The sequence below is a fragment of the Rutidosis leptorrhynchoides genome, chromosome 5 (assembly GCF_046630445.1).
Source record: "Rutidosis leptorrhynchoides isolate AG116_Rl617_1_P2 chromosome 5, CSIRO_AGI_Rlap_v1, whole genome shotgun sequence".
NCBI classification, from domain to species: Eukaryota; Viridiplantae; Streptophyta; class Magnoliopsida; order Asterales; family Asteraceae; genus Rutidosis; species Rutidosis leptorrhynchoides.
The window spans coordinates 96,145,811-96,169,507 of NC_092337.1; the positions used below are offsets into that span (position 1 = coordinate 96,145,811).

The 23,697-nt window shown below is 30.2% G+C and overlaps 2 long non-coding RNA genes across 6 annotated transcripts in view; both read left to right on the forward strand.

The window, feature by feature from the left end:
* The first annotated feature begins 1,134 nt into the window (after window positions 1-1,134).
* On the forward strand, window positions 1,135-3,872 carry LOC139847553 (uncharacterized). Of its 3 annotated transcripts, XR_011759577.1 has the most exons (3): window positions 1,135-1,476; window positions 3,168-3,375; window positions 3,482-3,872. It is a non-coding gene; the product is annotated as an uncharacterized lncRNA (long non-coding RNA). The 3 variants fall into 3 exon arrangements; XR_011759575.1 differs by lacking the exon at window positions 1,135-1,476 and having other exon boundaries at window positions 2,758-3,375; XR_011759576.1 differs by lacking the exon at window positions 1,135-1,476 and having other exon boundaries at window positions 2,758-3,375; window positions 3,492-3,872.
* A 15,538-nt stretch (window positions 3,873-19,410) lies between these two features.
* Window positions 19,411-23,697, forward strand: part of LOC139847538 (uncharacterized) — a 36,189-nt gene continuing 31,902 nt past the window's right edge. For 2 of the 3 annotated variants that reach the window (XR_011759558.1, XR_011759557.1), the window contains exons 1-2: window positions 19,411-19,722; window positions 20,362-20,809. This is a non-coding gene — a long non-coding RNA (uncharacterized lncRNA). The remainder of the gene's footprint in view (window positions 19,723-20,361; window positions 20,810-23,697) is intronic. The other variant, XR_011759559.1, reaches the window with a different exon arrangement.

A 23,697-nucleotide genomic window follows, 5' to 3' on the forward strand; every position in this document is an offset into this window, starting at 1 on the left:
GATATTTATATTTACGTTAAGTCTAGTTACCATGTGCCCACGGTTATACATATACTTTTCATACTGTTTTGAAACATTGAAATCTCGTGGTCAATCTTATATTACTGTTACAATTTAAACTATAGCTCACCAACATTATTGTTGACGTTTTTAAGCATGTTTTCTCAGGTGCTTAGAGGTTTGTTGCTTCCGCTGTTTAGACTTGCTGTCTTGCTGTTTAGACTTGCTGTCTTGCTGTTTAGACTTGCTGTTAAGGACCTGCTGTGCTAGAATTCCGCTGCATAATCTTAGAGATGTCTTAATCATGGAACTTTTCTTTTGGATTCGTAGTTATGTTATTTTCAAATAATGACTTTGTAACGACCTTTGTGTCACGTTATCTTTTGTAAACGTTATCTTTTTATGAATGCAAACTGGTTTTCAAACAGCATGTAGTACTTGACCGTGTAAAGATCCTGTTGTTGACGAATCGTACATGATGGTTTTGTACGGGGCGTCACATTAGGGTTTAGAAAATAGGGTTTATATTGAATATTTTAACACGAACGTTTTAGAGTTTAGGGTTTTGGGTTGAGAGTGTACGGTGTAAACCCGAAAACCCTAAACCCTAAACCCTAAACTCTAAATCGGGCTAAATTAAAAAAAAAAACACTTCACACAAGATGAAAACAAAACGATGCAAATAAACTCAGCAGCAAAACATTCAATGCATTGAATGTTTTTATTTTTTTCTTCTAGCGTTTTCCCGCCAAAATAATGGCATTCATCACAAAGTGTCTTTTTTAAATGTTCATATTTTCATCTGATCTCTAATGTTCGTGAACAAAGTTTTTTTTAAAAACGAAAAAAAAATTGCTTCCCCTTCCCCCAAAAAAATGCTTCCCTCTTGGTTATGACTATATATATATATATATATATATATATATATATATATATATATATATATTTATTTGTGTGTGTGCACGCGTGTATATCTTCTATTCTATTACATCTTATAAATCATGAAATTATATCCAACGTGTCAGGTCACTAGCAGTCCCTAATCTCAATTGCTGACATGTTAATCTCTTTTAATTACAATTAACAGCTATTTATAAAAAAAAAAAAAAAACTAACGTACTTCGGTCTTCTCCTCCTTCGTCTCTTCAACCCACCCGATACAAACCCTAAATCCCATCGTTCGTCATCTCTACAACCAATCGAATACAAACCCTATATCTCAATTGATTCAATTGGAAAAAAAAACAAACACAAGTCTAAATTGATGATTCGAAATCCATATTTTGTGCCAATAAAGATGCAATTAAAGGAACTGCGTATCAATTTTTCGTCGAATATCTGCGATTACCACATTCCATCCATTCTTCTCTTTACACTTAATATGAAGTTTCTTTATAAACAATCTTCATGCGATTCATGCTAATTGCAATTCTGGACATATGGAGATGAAGATTCATCCTCTCCGATTCATCACAGGTATGAAAATCAAACCGGTTATACTACGTGGAATAATTGACTGTAACATTGTGCGTAATTGAGAACCACACATCGAACTATTAATCCTACAATTATATCATATCAGTTGTTGAAGATAGATTTTTATGCACGCTTAGTGTTCGATTTTATGCCACAATGTGTATGTCTGATGTTTGGCTGCATAATATCTAGTGAATACCTACGTGTCTCATAAAATCCATGACACACCAAATTATCTTTAATTCTTAGTGAGTGTAATAAAAAGTGTTATGTTTTATTTTAATCATAATATTTTCAAGCAATCTTGGTCTACATACTGTCTTTAAATGCTTCAGGTGAATATCTAACTCGAAGTATATGCTTCGGGTTAAACGCAAATGAATATTCAAAATTGATCAACGCAAATGATAAATTTTATATTAGTAGCTTATAACTTTGACACATTAGTGAGTAACATGTATTAGAAGACCTCAACTCATATATTCTTTAGCACTTATGTAAAGTTAGCACATACATTTTAGCACTATAAGATATAAATCCTTTACTAATATTGTATACTTGTCAATGAATGTCTGTTTGTTTTCTTTACATGTTGAATGCGTTTAACGATGACCAAATGTGACTCTTACTTTGGTAATGGGTTCAAACTGGCCTAAAGGTCTAACTCTGTTCATTCGGTAAGGGATCGTTTGTCTAAAATGTCTGCTATTTTTTACATGATAGATCATCTTAGAGATCAATTTTTTCTTAAATTATTATGGGTTGTTTTAAGTTCCAAGTCTTAGATTACAATTTCGGATTATGCTTGAGATGGATTAGGAAAAGTACATTAGCAATCTAAGAATCAAATTAAAATGGTTGAGGTCTGATTAGTAGTTGTTGACTTTTCTATCTCAAAAAATTTGATCGGCAGTATGAAATAGTTGATCAATTTAATCGGATTTAATGTTTAAATTTGATTTAATTATAATAACCAATGTTCATACTATGTTGTATGAGTTTGGCTATATCGTTTTGAAATCTATTTTAAGGCTTACACTACACCTAATAAACAATTATATACGTTCATTGTTCAGGTACATGTTTTATATTATTATATGATATGAATTTTGAATGATTACATGTTTTTCATGATTATTTAAATTTGAGTGATTACTATTGAAGGCTTTTATATGAAAGCATACTACCTAAAACCTTTTTTTTTGTATCTGCAATCAAGTCTTGCAAATAGTAAAGGATGAAGGAACATTTAGCACAATTACACCCTTCTTGTGTATCTTTAAAATGCTCCAATGGAGCTGCAACTTGACGTTGCGTACCTTCTTTTGCAAATCGATCTTTTGGTTACGTATGATCTAATTGCTTTTTTTGAATATTCATATTTATTCATTCTTTTAAAACAGCCGATAACTTAAGTAATTTGTTGTAGAGCTGGAACATGGGATCTTATAAGTGTTAGGGATGTGCTTAACATAGGTTTGGGTTAAGTCAGCTAATTATGGTATGGGTGCGGTCATGTGGACCCCACCCATATTTTCATCTTAGTCTTTTCGTAAATACTTTTAACCGCAATATGTTTGTAACTCTTTCTTGACATATGATTAAGCCACTTACAATTTATGTGTTTTCGTTCATCTTATGACATTCTTGACATTGATAATATGCGTGAATGGGGATGCTAAATATATAAGCAACTTTTTAATTGGACAAAGACAAGGAGGCTATGTTAGCAGGGATGAGTGATTAGTGCAATAAATGTTATTACTTCTGCCTTGCGATCCTCTGGGTGCATAACGATGAGAATCGGTTTGTATCCCCCTCTTTTGTTTCATTGAAATGACTTTGACGTGGCATTATGGGCGACACAGTACCCGTTAAGTGGGCCGGTCATCGGAATGGGTAATCTATTTTTTGTCACAAAATTATACAACAAATTACTATTTTAATTCTTGGAAAAATGATTATTGCTATACGACATGTAAAAATAGCTTAATTTGACTATTAGGTGTTTGCAGAAGGAATGGATTAGGCCAAAATGGAATGTTAAACTTCAAGGAGTTCCTTTTCTCCTTCTAAAAATGGGTTGGAATTCCAAAATGCCTAGGACAATGAAGAGGATTGGGGAGTCGTACGAGTAACAAATAAAGTAAACCATCATGGGTTGCCGTGTTTTCTGAACACTTGGTGATTAGAACAGCTCAGCTATCATGTCGTCAACAAATAGCCTAAATCCATATGATGTGTGTGGTGCTAGAAGTCCTTAGATTTGTTTGACAATTGTTCTTATTAACAAAATTGCATTCCTGGGAGCTATAGAGTATTTGTTTAAATGTTGTATGGAACTTTTATTATGGATTCCAATTTGTTCATCCTCAAGAACTGAGAACATTGACTTAGTTTGGTAATTCTATTATATGTTATTACTTTAATTATGAGACTTTTTGATTGTATGTTACGTATTACGCATCTTTTGGTTTGTTACAAGAATACAATGTGATGGTTATGGTTTGTTACAAGAATACAATGTGATTGTTATAAGATGTTTCTGGTGAAATTTTTACTCTTCTATATTTGTTACTACGGAGTATTATACTTAGAAAGTTTAAGTTTACTTTTCAGAAAACTTGTGTATTTATGGGTCATTTAAATAGTCCAAGTATTATATTACAAAACCATCGACCACAAATTGTATTCTCACGTATTATCACTCTTTGATTTAACAACTTTTAAGCTAATCACAACTATGCTTAATCACAACTAAACAGATTGCTTCTCAGTGGTCTGGATTAATATTTGTCTAGCGGGGATTAACATTTGTCTAACTGTAGAACAATTATTTTACTTTTTCAACTTCTGTGCAGCGTACGGGCTCATACCTACTAATTAGGGATGACAATGGATCGGATATGGATCGGGTGATGGCGTATCCATATCCATATCCATTTAGTTTTTGTTAATCCATATCCATATCCATTTAGTTTCAGGTCATCCATCCAGATCCATATCCAGTGGATTAAGCGGGTTAATGGATATCCAATGGATTTAAACAAAAATGTTATAATATTTTCTAATATGCGATTAAAATAAAAACGTAGTACAGCAAAAATAAGTATAACATGACATAATTAAAATTTATCCATAAAAATGTGTAATCTTTGTCGAAGATATAACAAAATTTGTTAAATTTGCTATAAAACATAGATTATGAAAAATTAAATATGAAATTTGTAAGTTTATTTTGTTAGATATACGTGTTTTATTGTAATATATTATAGTTATAGTTATTTCATTATATTGTTGAAAGCATAATGTAAATCTAACGGTAAATGAACTTGTAATCGTAAATATGTAAGCATATATCTATATTTATGTATTTGTATATGTATTTCGGGTAGTAATGGATATATCCATGGATGAAACTTTTCATCCATGTCCATATCCATATCCATTTACGTTCATCCATATCCGTATCCATATCCATTTAGGTTCATCCATATCCATCACGAAGCGGGGTGGATCGGGTGGATATCCACCTGATCGGGTGACCATTGCCATCCCTACCTACTATGCAGATGTGTTATGCAACAGTATATGTCATGTTCATGCAACATACGGATTATTTGTTTTAAGAACCTATTGGTAGCAAGTAAACACAACAAACTCATTGTGTTTATCTGCAACAAACTCATTCATTTTTGTGTGTGGATGCTCTTAGAATGTTGTTCCTAAATATTGACTGAAACAACAGCTACGCATATTCATAATCATCGGATAATTACTATACACATTGCTTCAGAAGATAGATGACAAAACTATTTTTTTTTTCCTATTTCATTGACATGTAATTATTTTATTTAAACTATATTCATTTTTTTGTATCATAGTAGATAGAGCAAGTACATGAAATTCGGTAACAATGACTATAAACAATTGATTGTTGCATTGTAATTGTATTCATTCGTAGTGTTTATGATACTAATATATTCAATACATTTGTTTTCAATACAAATATTATCAATAGTTGTGACAGCCCGGAAATTTCCAACCAAATTTAAACTTTAATCTTTATATGTTTCCGACACGATAAGCAATATTTGTTAAGTTAAATTTCAAGAATTTTAAACTATGTTCATACATTCATTCAACCTCGACCAAGTTCCAACGATTCACGAACCATTAAACGAATATGATTATATATGTATATGTGAATATATATTATAACTTGAAACGTAAACAAAATATTAGATTAAATACTTTATATGATTGTATCTGTTTCAAAATGTTTATCAATGGAATTAGAAGATAAGATCAAATGATTGAATTATCAGATATATTGAATTATGATTACAAGTCTCTGTTGAAAGGCCCACGTTGATTTGAGAAATCTTTCCATTTTAACAATATTCGAAAAATGGTAAAGTGATTTATAAATAAGAACAAATTGTCAATCATTGAGAACTAGACAAAGGATAGTGGAAGATTGAATCTCATAAAGACTCAATTGATCTATTTAATTTCAAACGTACAAAAACGTTTTCAGTTTAAAAAGAACTTTATTATTAAAACGTATATAACTTTTATAAATATCTAGAACCACTTTTGACAACTCATTACTTAACTAGTACGATAAAGATAACGATATTTATATTTTATTTTATTAAATATATATAACGATTTAAATTAATATTATATATATTTATACGCGTATTATACGTACATAGTTTTATACTTTTACTATACTTAAACTTTACCTTTACTTTATTTTTACTTTACTTTAACTTTAATAATTCACTTTAATAATTCATACTTTAATAATTCACTTTAATAATTCATACTTTAATAATTCACTTTAATAATTCACTTTAATAATTCATACTTTAATAATTCAAAAATCTATTATAAATAGAATTCAATAGGTTTCATTATTTCATAAAAACTTGAAAATATTTTTCTCTAAACTCTCTCAATCGATTTACATATATATATTTACTCCGTATTATTTCAAGATATTATTAGTATACATAAAATATTACGACGGAGTGCTGTCCGAGTGGTTTCGAAATTGTTTTTCGAGTAGGATATGATTAAGGAAATTATGGGTTATAGCTATGGAGGTGATTGAGTATGGTTCATGGGTATGCTCGTGAGGTCAATATAGTGTTTATCATTTCCGTTGCGTCTACGTACCTTTCCTGCAATATTGAATCTCAATATTGATACGTGAGTACTCATAATTTAACTTTTACATACTAATAGTGTATCCCTGACTAGTGCTCGAGTATTTAGGATTATGCATGCTTGTACTTTTGATATTGCCCTTAGACAGGTTAGGTTGAATCTTGAATTAGTTACACTTGCGGTTGAGATAAGGTATAAGATATGCATGTCCTTGGAAAGCTAGCGAAAAATTAAGAACTTTTCCTTTAGATATCGAATGGTTTCGATGAACGGATTAGAAGTTATAATCAATTGAATTTTCGATATTTTTATTAAAAATGATTATTATTATCGTCATTTTTATCGTCGTTCTAGTTTTATCTTATTATTATGATTATTATTATCTTTATCAATAAAAGGGATTTATCATTAAAAATTGTTAATTTTTTTTTTTATTATTACTATCGTTATTATCGTTAAAGTTATAATTAGTATTATTATTATTATCCAATTATTATTATTATTATTATTATTATTATTATTATTATTATTATTATTATTATTATTATTATTATTATTATTATTAGTATTATTATCATTATTAATATATATATCATTATTTAAAAATGGTTATTGTTATTGTTATTATTATTATTACTATATTATCATTAAGATAATTATTAGTATTATCGTTAATAATGTTATAGTAACTATCATTATTAATATTAGTGTAATTAAAACAAATATTTGTAACACCTAATTATTTTGATTACTATTATTATCATTATTATGAACACGATATAAAAGACGATTAAAAGCTATTAAACGAAACGATTAGGAAATAATGAGTAAGAGTATCATGATAAAATTAAAATATTATAAGATATTGATTTAGATAAAATTATCGTTCTTATTATTTTTATATTACTATTATTATTAAAAGTATCGTTAGTATTAAAACTATCATTTTAACAAAAATTATCATTTTAATAGAAATGTCATTGTTACTATAAAATATCATTATTATTATTATTTTAAATAGAATTATTATTTTAAATATAATATTAAAAATTATCGTAAATATTAAAGTTATCATAATTAGAATTATCGTTTTATCATAATGTCATCTTAGTAATTATAAATATTGATATTTTTATAATAATAATTATTATTACAAAATAATACAACTTTTACTTACTATCATTATAGATATTATTTTATTAAATAAATATGTGATACAAACATATTTTACTACGTGTAATAACTTACTTTAATAATACCTATCATATTATCTTTATGATATTAAATGAACCCTATAAATTTTATTACTTAATATATATAAAAGTATATTTTATTATATAAATTTAATATAAAATTTTATTTATTAATAAATTATATTATTTACTCTAATAAATCTTTTAAAAATATTAAAAAAATATAAAACGACGATATTTAAACTATATATTAATCATGTATAGATTTTTGGAAATTATTTTGAGTCAAATTTACTTTTGTTGACTTTTGCATATTAGTCTCGAGCATTAGGATTGTGGTACACTATGACTTGACCTAATTTGTTAGACAAATATTGACCAACACATAAATATATATAATTAATTTATGTTCGTGAATCCGAGGCCAACCTTGCACTTGTTCAATGACGTTATATGTATTTTTACTACGAAATACGGTATGGTGAGTTTCATTTACCTTTTTACCCTTTATATTTTTGGGACTGAGAATACATGCGCTTTTATAAATGTTTGACGAAACAGACACAAGTAATTGAAACTACATTCTATGGTTAAATTATCGAAATCGAATATGCCCCTTTTTATTAAAGTCTGGTAATCTAAGAATTAGGGAACAGACACCCTAATTGACGCGAATCCTAAAGATAGATCTATTGGGCCTAACAAACCCCATCCAAAGTACCGGATGCTTTAGTACTTCGAAATTTATATCATGTCCGAAGGAGGATCCCGGAATGATAGGGGATATTCTTATATGTATCTAGTTAATGTCGGTTACCAGGTGTTCACCATATGAATGAGTATTTTTGTCTCTATGCATGGGACGTATATTTATGAGAACTGGAAATGAAATTCTTATGGTCTATTAAAATGATGGAAATAAATGATTATGATAAACTAATGAACTCACCAACCTTTTGGTTGACACTTTAAAGCATGTTTATTCTCAGGTGTTAAAGAAATCTTCCGCTGTGCATTTGCTCATTTTAAAGATATTACTTGGAGTCTTTCATAGCATATTTCGAAGAACGTTGCATTCGAGTCATTGAGTTCATCAAAGATTATTATTAAATCAATTTATAGTTGGATAGTGGATATTATGAAATGGTATGCATGCCTGTCAATTTTCGATGTAAAGAAAGTTTGTCTTTTAAAAACGAATGCAATGTTTGTAAAATGTATCATATAGAGGTCAAATACCTCGCAATGTAATCAACTATTGTGAATCGTTTATAATGTATATGAACGGGTCCTTTCAGTTGGTATTAGAGCGGTGGTCTTAGCGAACCAGGTCTGCATTAGTGTGTCTAACTGATAAGTCGATAGGATGCATTAGTGAGTCTGGACTTCGACCGTGTCTGCATGTCAAAAGTTTTGCTTATCATTTTGTGTCGAAAATTAACTACTTATCATCCTCAGGAAATTACCTGCTTATCATTTTTAGTCTAAGACACGTCTTGCTGCATTGATTGCATGAATAGTGTATAGACAAAAATTCATATCTTAGCATATCTGCTAAATCATATCTTATCGTATCTGTTACTTTAAACTTTGCCTGACATATCCCGCAAAGTCCTCCGTAATCTACGAAATCTTTTGATCTATATATATATATATATATATATATATATATATATATATATATATATATATATATATATATATATATATATATATATTCTATGTAATTAGAATACCATCCGTTAGCCAAAATCATTTCATATCGGAAAAAAAAAAATCCTTTATCCAATCGTACGAAATGGAATTCGTCATCAGTTCAAGTCACTCAGATTCCGAAATGGAATCCCATTCAAGCTCCGAAAGCAGTGTGACCGGAATAGATCAACCAATCAGTCATCACTTATTCTGGATGAATTGGGGATGGGTTCGTAGCCTCCTCAATCATTGGAGACAAGAAGAAGGTGATCCTTTCCATCCACCACATTGCCCTCTTGACGAAGAACCTGAAGCACTTACCGGCGAACCTGTCCGAAACACCATTTTCTCGCTCATTTCCAGAGTATCTCGTCACGATTATATATTATATCAAATTTTAGATTTTATTTATCCGCTCGTCCGAACCGACAATCACCCCGGTGTAATAGAAGAAGTCAACGAGCTTCGCGCTCTGGTAGTGGCTTTGGAGAATATGGTGCAGAGATTACAAACACCAGCAGCAGCATCAGCAGCATAACCAGTACCACCATCATCAACGCCAACAGTACCATTACCACCTCCAACCACAACCGCGTCGTAAACCTCAACTTCACAATCTGTCCCACGAGCATCAACGTCATACGCACCATAGATACCAAGGAGTACCAACAACAATAACTGACGAAGTATTAATTCATAACTTCATTGGAGAAACATTCCGCGGCGATTATGTAATCTCTAAAGTCTTAGAGATTATCTAATCTAGCCCTAACCATAAATCAGTTAAGCGAACCAAAATGATAGAAGGAAGAGTAGAAACCCTGACAAAAATGGTGTGTGATTAACAAGCTAAACTTGCTTTACCAACAGCATCAACAGTACCGTTAGCGTTACCAGCATCGTCAGTACAGTCAACATCCGAATCAACAACACAAATAACATCACAAACTCCGTCAGTTCAAGAATCACTGTGGACATCATTACGAATCAATAACGTGTATATTGTATCAACGAGTTATGAAGAATTAACTCATTCCCTCTGAAGAAATTATATGTATATTATATATATATATATATATATATATATATATATATATATATATATATATATATATATATTGAAATAAATCTTTCCGTGCTAAGCTATTGTGTGTGAATCTTAACTACTCGGTTAATTCATATTACAAATATGCAATAATGTACGTCCTTCGGCCGCAACTTAACCAGCGTTAACTACAATCTCTATCGCAATTCAACAAATTCCAATTCATAATAAATCAAGTATATATTTGATTTTACACTTTCATCATCGATGTACCCGAAACTTTTCAGATAACATCATTCGTACTTTGCGAAATTCTCAAGAATTCCACGAACCGAACATCATACATCAACAAATAACGAAGTATTGATTCATAATTTCAATGTCATTAAAGAAATACTGCGTAAAAGTTATGTACTTTTTAAAGCCTTTAGGGATTATTCAATTCTAGTTTCAACCGTAAATCAAATGAGTTTAATTTAACATTAACTCATTAAATCTATGTTACATCTGAAGAAAATATACATATATATATTTCCATAAAGACTGTAATAAAATTCTTTTGTACAAAATATTAATTGTGAAATTTTTTTTAACGGGTAGGTAATACCCGAGAGAAATATAAATTCACAATTAATATGTTACATTCTTCGAATCTGATTCAGCAAATCATCCATTATACTCCCTACTTTCACAACAATATACATTCTTTTATAGAAATCAAAACAACCATACTCATTCAAAATTTAATTACATATTCTGATTTTGAAATCTCAAAATTCAACTTGAGATATGACCAAAATCATCTCTCTTAGATCCTTACATCTTTCACAAGCTATATTTTGACTTCAAAATTGTGTTAGAACATCAAATGTATGTTAACGATTACAATCTGTGTTCAAACCCTTCAAAAATTTCTGAAGACACTTCGAATGATGAGCAATCGAGACGATGATCCAACCACATGTTACCCACAGTTATGTACCCGAAAAACTCTTGAAACCAAAGTAAAAGTTTAAACAACGTATCCGCGTCAGATTCTTTGGCATTTATTAGCAAAAATAACTTTGCGACTCCTATTCAAAGTAGCCAGTTTTGTCACAGCTCCAGCAAGTCAACTTCGACTTTTCAGTCAGACTAACCTTATTATAACCTTGAGATATACACCATCGTTACCAGAGAACCTTTTACATTCCACCACATTATTAGCAGATGTACCAACAACTTCATTACCTTTTGACTTTAGCCTCTCCAAAAAGTCATTATAATTATTCATTGAAACCCCATCATTTACTCATTCGCATTTTGTAATGAGAATTGCCATACGAATCATTGGGAATTAGCAATCAGTATTTTGAAATCTCGCAGCATGTCTACGCCAACAGTTATATGTGTATATATAACGTCTATCTTCTGGAATTAATTTGAATGTGAAGTTTCTGAAAAACACTCCGAACTACGAATTGGTTCTCCGAAAAAAAAAATGCTGATGAAGCAGCAAAAACTATAAACGATTTTAAACGGTAAAAGCTGGATGATAATGATGAAGTGTGCTGGCAAAGCGCAGAAAAAGAGAAGTTTTGAAACTGAAAAACGGATTGAGCAAAGTAGGAAGGAGGCTGTGGACAAATTACAAAGACTGAACCTGACTTCAAAGGATCCAAATGATTTAGTACCTGCTGAAGTCATTAACGAATACCTTGCTCCTGACTCTAAACCCCTGCGGACAATATTCTTCATCATCCTCTGATATTAGAAATTCTAAAATATCATCATATCTTTCATTATAAATATCCTCCATATTTCTGAAGATATTTTCTTAATTTTTCTTATTTGAAATCATTTACCTCTTCGCGCTATCTGTATTACATCATAAAAGAAACTATTTTAGTTTCTAAATTCTGAAACATTCAAGTTTAAAATAGGAATATTTTGAAGTAGTGTTGGGAACTGAAGCATGAATTAGTATAATATAATGACACTTGATCAATGTGATTATATTACAGTAAGTCATGCTGAGTTTCCAAATGGAACGTTATGATTCACAGATCATAACATCATCATGTGCCATGTTATACGACTCTTGTATTCTATTTAACCTCTAAAATATCAAGAAAATATTTCTTGATGATTCGGCCTTTTCCAAGATATTCTAGTAATGTGACAAGTCAAGATCGTGCCATCACAATTTCCTTCCTAGAACATTAATAATGTTCATTCCGAAATTCATATCTGTGAATTCTGGACCATTACAAGCGGTGCTTAATCGCAAGAAGAAGAAACAAAAGGACAAAACTCCGAAATAGAAATTGGGGTATAAATTGCAGCAAATAAAAGAGAGCATTAACTGTGAATGATAATGATTATAGAAGACAAAAGCAGAGACTTTGAAATATAAGGGAACATATAAAGCCCAACGACAAACCAGAAATTATAAACCATATATATCGATGCATATAGCAATATAAAGACACGGGAGAACTAGAAACACTATAAACCCAAGAGTATAGTAGAAGTAAATAGATTCTTCCGGCGGTAGATGAAAAAGAAGAATGACCGATATGAAAGTTAGAAGTATATCGAGAATCAGAACTGGATGGAGCATATTGATGAATACTTTAAAATATGAGTTGAGGGAGAAAGAATAGAAGGTGATGAAACATGACTAGGAACTTAGAAATCAACAGATTTAACTCACACAATGGCGGAATAAGTGAATCAAACCCTCTAGTGAATAGGTTAAGTTTTTTTTTTTTTTTGATTAATTTAGTCAAACCACAACTAAATCAAGTGTGATTAGATCAACACCTAGAGCTATTATTCACCACCTGGGTAATTTGGACTGAGAGAGAATCGGAGGAGCTCATTAGATCTGAGTGTGTGTAACAAATGAGAGGCTTAACCTAAAATGAAGAACATAAGACTTTATATACCCCTGCTGTTGACTCACCCATACGATTCATTCATCACACGTACGAGTTGGCTTCATCAGCCGTACGGGTGATCACTCACTCGTGTCTTCTCATTTAGGTTGTAATTGTGACTTAGCTCAGCATCAACCGTGCGTATGAGCCTGTCAGCCGTACTAGTGAGGCTTCACTCGTACGTCTGACTAAGTCTAACATAGTCAAACATCTAAATCTCGTTCCTGCAGTTCCTGTAACCACATACAAACACGGATAGGATAATAACGAGCAGTCATGGTGGCCTGTAAATTGTTGTACCTGCAATGGACGTGGGTAGATGTCTAGGGACTTGCATAAAATGCATCAACAGAAGGTGTGAGTTGTAAGGAAACGAAGGAGGTGAATTTATAAGAAAATCTCCGACAGAACAATTAAAATGGACGATCGCATTTAAAGCGGATTCTAATTCCCTTGATTACCGGAGAGTCAAATCTTATTAAGAAGATTTTCTTCAAATCCCTTGAAATCTGGGAATCAATCATATCTACGTCAAATTTAACTTTTACATACTAATAGTGTATCCCTGACTAGTGCTCGAGTATTTAGGATTATGCATGCTTGTACTTTTGATATTGCCCTTAGACAGGTTAGGTTGAATCTTGAATTAGTTACACTTGCGGTTGAGATAAGGTATAAGATATGCATGTCCTTGGAAAGCTAGCGAAAAATTAAGAACTTTTCCTTTAGATATCGAATGGTATCGATGAACGGATTAGAAGTTATAATCAATTGAATTTTCGATATTTTTATTAAAAATGATTATTATTATCGTCATTTTTATCGTCGTTCTATTTTTATCTTATTATTATGATTATTATTATCTTTATCAATAAAAGGAATTTATCATTAAAAATTGTTAATTTTTTTTTATTATTACTATCGTTATTATCGTTAAAGTTATAATTAGTATTATTATTATTATTATTATTATTATTAGTATTATTATTATTATTATCATTATTAATATATATATCATTATTTAAAAATGGTTATTGTTATTGTTATTATTATTATTACTATATTATCATTAAGATAATTATTAGTATTATCGTTAATAATGTTATAGTAACTATCATTATTAATATTAGTGTAATTAAAACAAATATTTGTAACACCTAATTATTTTGATTACTATTATTATCATTATTATGAACACGATATAAAAGACGATTAAAAGCTATTAAACGAAACGATTAGGAAATAATGAGTAAGAGTATCATGATAAAATTAAAATATTATAAGATATTGATTTAGATAAAATTATCGTTCTTATTATTTTTATCATTACTATTATTATTAAAAGTATCGTTAGTATTAAAACTATCATTTTAACAAAAATTATCATTTTAATAGAAATGTCATTGTTACTATAAAATATCATTATTATTATTATTTTAAATAGAATTATTATTTTAAAGATAATATTAAAAATTATTGTAAATATTAAAGTTATCATAATCAGAATTATCGTTTTATCATAATGTCATCTTAGTAATTATAAATATTGATATTTTTATAATAATAATTATTATTACAAAATAATACAACTTTTACTTACTATCATTATAGATATTATTTTATCAAATAAATATGTGATACAAACATATTTTACTACGTGTAATAACTTACTTTAATAATACCTATCATATTATCTTTATGATATTAAATGAACCCTATAAATTTTATTACTTAATATATATAAAAGTATATTTTATTATATAAATTTAATATAAAATTTTATTTATTAATAAATAAATTATATTATTTACTCTAATAAATCTTTTAAAAATATTTAAAAATATAAAACGACGATATTTAAACTATATATTAATCATGTATAGATTTTTAAAAATTATTTTGAGTCAAATTTACTTTTGTTGACTTTTGCATATTAGTCTCGAGCATTAGGATTGTGGTACACTATGACTTGACCTAATTTGTTAGACAAATATTGACCAACACATAAATATATATAATTAATTTAGGTTCGTGAATCCGAGGCCAACCTTGCACTTGTTCAATGACGTTATATGTATTTTTACTACGAAATACAGTATGGTGAGTTTCATTTACCTTTTTACCCTTTATATTTTTGGGACTGAGAATACATACGCTTTTATAAATGTTTGACGAAATAGACACAAGTAATTGAAACTACATTCTATGGTTGAATTATCGAAGTCGAATATGCCCCTTTTTATTAAAGTCTGGTAATCTAAGAATTAGGGAACAGACACCCTAATTGACGCGAATCCTAAAGATAGATCTATTGGGCCTAACAAACCCCATCCAAAGTACCGGATGCTTTAGTACTTCAAAATTTATATCATGTCCGAAGGAGGATCCCGGAATGATAGGGGATATTCTTATATGTATCTAGTTAATGTCGGTTACCAGGTGTTCACCATATGAATGATTATTTTTGTCTCTATGCATGGGACGTATATTTATGAGAACTGGAAATGAAATTCTTGTGGTCTATTAAAATGATGGAAATAAATGATTATGATAAACTAATGAACTCACCAACCTTTTGGTTGACACTTTAAAGCATGTTTATTCTCAGGTGTTAAAGAAATCTTCCGCTGTGCATTTGCTCATTTTAAAGATATTACTTGGAGTCTTTCATAGCATATTTCGAAGAACGTTGCATTCGAGTCATTGAGTTCATCAAAGATTATTATTAAATCAATTTATAGTTGGATAGTGGATATTATGAAATGGTATGCATGCCTGTCAATTTTCGATGTAAAGAAAGTTTGTCTTTTAAAAACGAATGCAATGTTTGTAAAATGTATCATATAGAGGTCAAATACCTCGCAATGTAATCAACTATTGTGAATCGTTTATAATGTATATGAACGGGTCCTTTCAATAGTGAAGGCTTTCGTCACTGTAATTGTATCACACAACTAATCAGTATTAATACTAACGTCGTCGAATACTATTTTATAGAGCTGCCGTGCAACGCACGGGCTCTTAAATCTAGTAAATATATATAGGTTTACAAATCTATATGTATACATATAGGTATACTAACTACCGCATAACTAACGGAACTGTAGTCAAACTACCAATGTGATAATTGTACAAGGCAATTAACCACTTATGCACTACCACTAGCCTCGGCTAGTCTATTAGCCTCGACCAATTCTACCGCAAGTGGGGTCTCATCCTTGAAAATCATACGCCATCAGTTGCATGAATGCAAACAATGGCATATGACCCCCATTTACATACGCATGTACTCACCTCGCAACATGCGCCCAAGAAACAACACGAGAAAGCACACACTTCTCTTACATCCTACAAACACACATAGCTTTTTTATAAGTTACTAATTTCTCTAACAACCTACAAACATGCACATAGCACATTTATAACTTACTAATTTTTCGGAACTAAAAAGTGTTATTGCACACTTCTTCACTATCAAACTCCCTAATAAGCCATATCATTACCCAATTTGACACTACAAAATGTTAAAATACAATGCAAATTTGGTATTATAAAATATGGAATTAGTAGATGTATATATGTAAAATATATAGATATTAATATGTATAAGAAAATATCTAGAATTTAGAATATGGTAGGAAAAATCTAAAAATTTGTATTTGATAGGAAAAATCTATATATATGTATGTGTAGAAAATATCTAGATATTTATCCATGGAAATATCTAGCTTCTAGAATGTTCCATGTGGTAGTATAAATATGGGTGATGAGTAGTTCATTTGTGTAAGGTGTGAGTAAGTTGCAAGAGTGAAGTAGAGAAGTGAGAGTTGTGAGGAAGTAAGAAAAGTGTGAGTTAGAGAAGAGAAAACTTATAAGTAAGTAATATTGTAATTTGTAATTGTATTTTATATTAATAAAAGTGTTCTTTGTTAAGTTTCCCGGTTAAGCCTTAGTTCGTGTTTAAATTCTTAGTGCACTTGTGTTATTTTTATTATATGGTCGGCTCTGCCGCCTAAGTGATATATGGTCGGTTATACCGCCTGAATGATATATGATCGACACTGTCGCCTAAGTAATTAAAGGCTAACCAACGTAAAAGTGTTGGTGTAGTGAGTGAGTATAACCTAGGTCCTCAATAGTGGGTGTGTTGGGCTCGTCGAAGCTTCCAACACAAAATGTTTAGACTTTAACTAGTTTCTACTAACAAATTATATAAACAACCATCTTCAAATTTTCTTAAATTTAGGCATAACATTACTATGATGGTAGTTACTAACACAATTTGTGGCTTTTAACTTCACTGAACAACATTTATAGTTAAAACTCATTTCTTACTAATATATCTTTTTTACTTTCACTAACCTATAAACACTCTAATTCATAATAGATTAACAAAACCCTACATGAAATCAAATATAAGAAAATTAGGGCTTCTTACAGCTGATAAAAGAGGATGATATGATTCCTTGCAAAATTTTAGCTTCCTTCTTGCTAGTTATTAACACTCTATTGTGCTAGTCTTATCCAAAATTGGCTTAAATCTTTCAAATTCTAACTTTCTTCTTCACACATCAAGACTATCGATCTCTTTTTCTAACTCCCTTTTTACATCAAAACTATCTCGAAACTTCCCACTAAATTTAACAAGCAAGGTTAGGGTCTTCTTTTTAGAAATCGGCCTCATTTATGTAGAATTGTTTAGGTCAAGAAAGTCTCCTAAGTCATACACCTCTTATGAGAAAAGAGTTTACCATCCCCAACTCTTGAGATTACACCAGCAAAATTTGCTCACGTTTTCTTCCAGACATATACTATCCCATCTAGACCTGTAAGGTCTACCTCTTTTTATCACCCAATTTTATGTTTCATTTATTATATGCTTATCTTGTGTAATTAGAAATTTGAGGATGAATAAATAAAATTGAGGTAGCAATTAACATTAACATAATGGATTAAGACACACTAGTTTTGTGCTCTCTGGCAAGGACTTATCTCGAAGAGCGAGGAAGTTCAATACTAATCTTCGGGAAACTTCTCTCTCATGCAATTTGGCTTCTTTTTGTTGACTAACTAAAATTAAATGTAATTTTTATCGTGTAAGGGCAGTCTCAACAATTTAACGGTCCTAGACAAAAATAAAAATGGATTCATATATACGGTAAATTTTTTTACTACACATAAAATATTAATACTCCAATTTATCTATTTATTTACTTACCTTGTTTTTTACATTATATTTAACTATTAAAAACAAAGTATTTTAACTTTGACAATTTTTTATTTGATTTAATTAAATATATTGAAAAAATTATTTACATATTCAAAATCTTGAGCCCTTCCAAATTTTTGGACCCTAGTCAGTTGTCTATGCTCGAAGACACCTCTGTATTGTGTACATTTTGTGGTTGCTGAATGTACATACTTTCAGGTATGAAAAACAACCAATTGAAAGTTCATTCTTTTTTTAAGAAAGGAAAAGTCATACATTAACTATATATATACAATTGTCTCAAGCGTAGACTTGATCATTCAAAGTTCATTTTGCTCCAAACAATAAGGAAAACATTACATTCTTCTAATAATCACCCATTAAGTGTTTTAAAGTGTTCATTATGCCTGTTACTATATGATCATGAACAATTTTGTCTCATTAATTAGCCTTGTTTTATTTATTGTTCTTAAGGCACACGCTCTTTATATATATTCTTAGTGCTCTAATGTTGAATACAATAAATCAACCAGATTGAATATGAGATGTTGGCGTTGATGAAGCAAATAGTGGAGTTTACTTAGGTGTTTTATTTTTCTGCTACATTAAATAATTATTATTACCCTTACACACTAAAACACACCTAACTTACGTAGTTTGCTCAACTGCAAACGCCAATCTCTTCCCCTGATATAACAACCCCTCTTCTTCCAGCTTCATCTAAATTAATCCAAATTAAACACTTCCATTCCACCGTCGCCTAAAAAAAAATTAGGGTTGCCTTCTCCACGACCGACGCATCCCATCCCTGACGTCCAACCAACAACAATTAGGGTTCCTTAACTGCTATCGACCATCACACTTCCTCTTACTCTTTCACAGCCGCTCAGAAAAGGGAAAATTAGGGTTCATTCCCTGATGTATAACGACAAAAATTAGGGTCTCTCTGATTGCTTTTTGTGATGTGCGATGTGATTTCTTTAATGGGGAGTTTTGCGCTAGCAGGTGCGTAATAGGTGAATTTTTGTTGATTTCTTTTGGGCATTTTCTTTGTTTCGAGCCTAAGCCTGAATGTTTTGTTTTTTGTTTATTGCGTCGGATTTTGTCTTCTGCATTTGCTACAAGGTATTCTTTTTTATGTTTAAATTTTTCTAGGTTTTCTATTGTCTGAATTCTAACAATGTTTTATTTCAATGTTTTTTTACGTTATTATGTTATATTTTCAAAGTGTTTTTAGCTAATTTGTGGTTTTTTGATTGCTTGCTCTTTTTATGAAATTCTTTTTCTGTATTTTTTTTGTTTGTATTTGTTGCAATGCCTACTAAGAAATAGTTTAGTAAGGCTTTAAAGGATGTGTCTGGATTGATTGCTACTGATAGTAATGATGTTGAATTGGTAAGTTCTGGGGTACAAAATTTGTCTCTTAAGAGGTCGAATGTAAGGGATAGTAGTTGTGTCACTGCATTTTGTGCTGACTCTATGCGTAGTCATCGTTTCGATTTTGCTAGAACATCTGTTCCTCGTTTGTGTGCGAGTTTTGCATTAGTAGATATGTCCTTGGTTGGGACTTCCATTTCTGCAGGTTTGTTTTTATATCTGATCGTTAACTGTTTGATTTTTTTTTTTTTTTTTTAAATTTAATAGGTACAGGTACGATTATCGTTTACTAAGTTTATTAATGGTTGGACCTCAGGTTGAAGGTATTGGTAATGTTGCTGGTTATTTCTGTCTTTTGATACTTAGATATATCACTGTTTGGTTGTGTTTCTATTTTTATTTTTATTTTTTTCAATTGCCTTTTGCTTCCTGCATTGTTGCAGCTGCTTTATCTAACGTTTTCTATCAGCTTCTTATCTATATCTACTTCTGTTTAATCATTTGGTGACTTTCCATGTTATGTTATTATATCCATCGTTGTATATTATCCTATTTTTCTAATTTCAGGTGTGGTTTTTTTGTTGGTTATGTTTGTCTAATTTGTTTTCATTAGGTTCATCGTCTTTTGCTACCTCAAGTGAAAATACCCAAATGGCGTTATAAAACCCTTGGTGTTGTAAACTGCACTTTTGGAACGTTACGATTTTTGAGATTGGTAAATCCCTGTTCGATTGCTTTTTTGCTTTACATAACTTTTATCAGCTGTTAGTGTTAAAACTAATTTTGGTTTAAATGACTCCCTGTTTTGATTGTAAGTTTGCTTTACGAGACTTTTAAGTTTTGGTTTAGGTAATTTGTCGCTGATGTTAACACTTCATTTTTTAGTTAACATGAGATTATGATAAGTAAGTATCTTACTAAGTGTATTAACAATGAGTGATATACATAAAAATGAGATTATTGAATTAAGAAACTCGAAACGATATATATAACGATTATCGTTATAACAACGTCTTACTAAATACATATGAATCATATTAAGATATAGACACACTATGTTTAACATGATAAAATGATAATTAAGTATATCATTAAGTGTGTTAACAATGAACTACATATGTAAAAACAAGACTACTAACTTAAGGATTTCGATACGAGACATATATGTAATGATTATCGTTGTAACGACATTTTAATGTAAATATATCATATTAAGATATATTCATACATCATAATATCATGATAATGTAATAATTTAACATCTCATTAGATACAATAAACAATGGGTTAACAACATTAAATGAGATCGTTAACTTAAAGGTTTCAAAACAACACTTACATGTAACGACTAACGATGACTTAACGACTCAGTTAAAATGTATATACATGAATGTATATACATGTAGTGTATTAAGATGTATTTGTACACTTTTGAAAGACTTCAAGACACATATCAAAGTAATTCTACGTAACAAAAATGCTTATAATTACATCCTCATTCATTTTCATCAACAATTCTACTCGTATGCACCCGTATTCGTACTCGTACAATACACAGCTTCTAGATGTATATACTATTGGTATATACACTTCAATGATCAGCTCCTTAGCAGCCCATGTGAGTCATTAAACATGTGGAAACCATAATTTGGCAACTAGAATGAAATATCTCACAAAATTATAAAAAATATTATAAATCATTCATGAATTATTTACATGAAAACAAACTTACACATCCTTTATATCTAATCCATATACCAACGACCAAAAACACCTACAAACACTTTCACTCTTCAATTTTCTTCATCTAATTGATCTCTCTCAAGTTCTATCTTCAAGTTCTAAGTGTTCTTCATAAATTCTATAAGTTCTAGTTTCATAAAATCAAGAATACTCTCAAGTTTACAAGTCTACTTCCAAGCTTTCTAATCCATTTCAAGTGATCATCCAATCTCAAGAAATCTTCCTTATTTACAGTAAGATATCTTTCTAATTCAAGGTAATATTCATATTCAAACTTTGGTTCAATTTCTATAACTATAACAATCTTATTTCGAGTGATAATCTTACTTGAACTTGTTTTCGTGTCATGATTCTACTTCAAGAACTTTCAAGCCATCCAAGAATCCTTTGAAGCTAGATTAATTTTTGTCACTTCCAGTAGGTTTACATACTAAACTTGAGGTAGTAATGATGTTCATAACATCATTCGATTCATATATATAAAACTATCTTATTCGAAGATTTGAACATGTAATCACTAGAACATAGTTTAGTTAATTCTAAACTTGTTCGCAAACAAAGTTAATCCTTCTAACTTGACTTTTAAAATCAACTAAACACATGTTCTATATCTATATGATATGCTAACTTAATGATTTAAAACCTGAAAACACGAAGAACACCGTAAAACAGAACATACACCGTCGCAGTAACACCGCGGGCTGTTTTGGGTTAGTTAATTAAAAACTATGATAAACTTTGATTTAAAAGTTGTTCTTCTGGGAAAATGATTTTTCTTATGAACATGAAACTATATCCAAAAATCATGGTTAAACTCAAAGTGAAAGTATGTTTTTCAAAATGGTCATCAAGACGTCGTTCTTTCGACTGAAATGACTACCTCTTAAAATATTGACTTGTAACCTGTATTTTCGACTATAAACTTATACTTTTTCTGTTTAGTTTCATAAATTTCATTTCATTATGAAACCATAGCAACTTGAATCACTCAAAACAGATTTAAAACGAAGAAATTATGGGTAAAACAAGATTGGATAATTTTGCTTGTTGTAGCTACGTGAAATTTGTAACAAATCTATACAAATCATAACTTAACTAACTTATATTGTATTATACATGTATTCTAACATATATTATGTAATCATGGGATACCATAGACACGAATACAATGTTTTGACATATCATATCGACCCATCTATATATATATTTCGGAACAACCATAGCACTCTATATGCAGTAATGTTTGAGTTAGCTATACATGGTTGAGGTTGATTCCAAAATAATATATATACTTTGAGTTGTGATCGAGTCTGAGACTTGTAGACACTAGGTCGTGGATTGATTCGAGATAATATATATTGCTTTATTTCTGTACATCTAACTGTGGACAACTAGTTCTAGGTTACTAACGAGGACTGCTGACTTAACAAACTCAAATCATTAAAACGTAATAAAAATGTTGTAAATATATTTTGAACATACTTTGATATATATGTACATATTTGTTATAGGTTCGTGAATCGACCAGTGGCCAAGTCTTATTCCGACGAAGGAAAAATCTGTGAAAGTGAGTTATAGTCCCACTTTTAAATCTAATATTTTTGGGATGAGAATACATGCAGTTTTATAAAGGTTTTACAAAATAGACACAAGTACTTGAAATTACATTCTATGTTGGATTATGAATACCGAATATCACCCTTTTAACTTGGTAGTCTAAGAATTAGGGAACAGACACCCTAATTGACGCGAATCCTAAAGGTAGATCTACGGGCACTAACTCCCCCCATACTGGAAAATGGTATGCTTTAGTACTTCGAGTTATTAATACAGATGGATTTCTGTTTTGGGGATATTCTA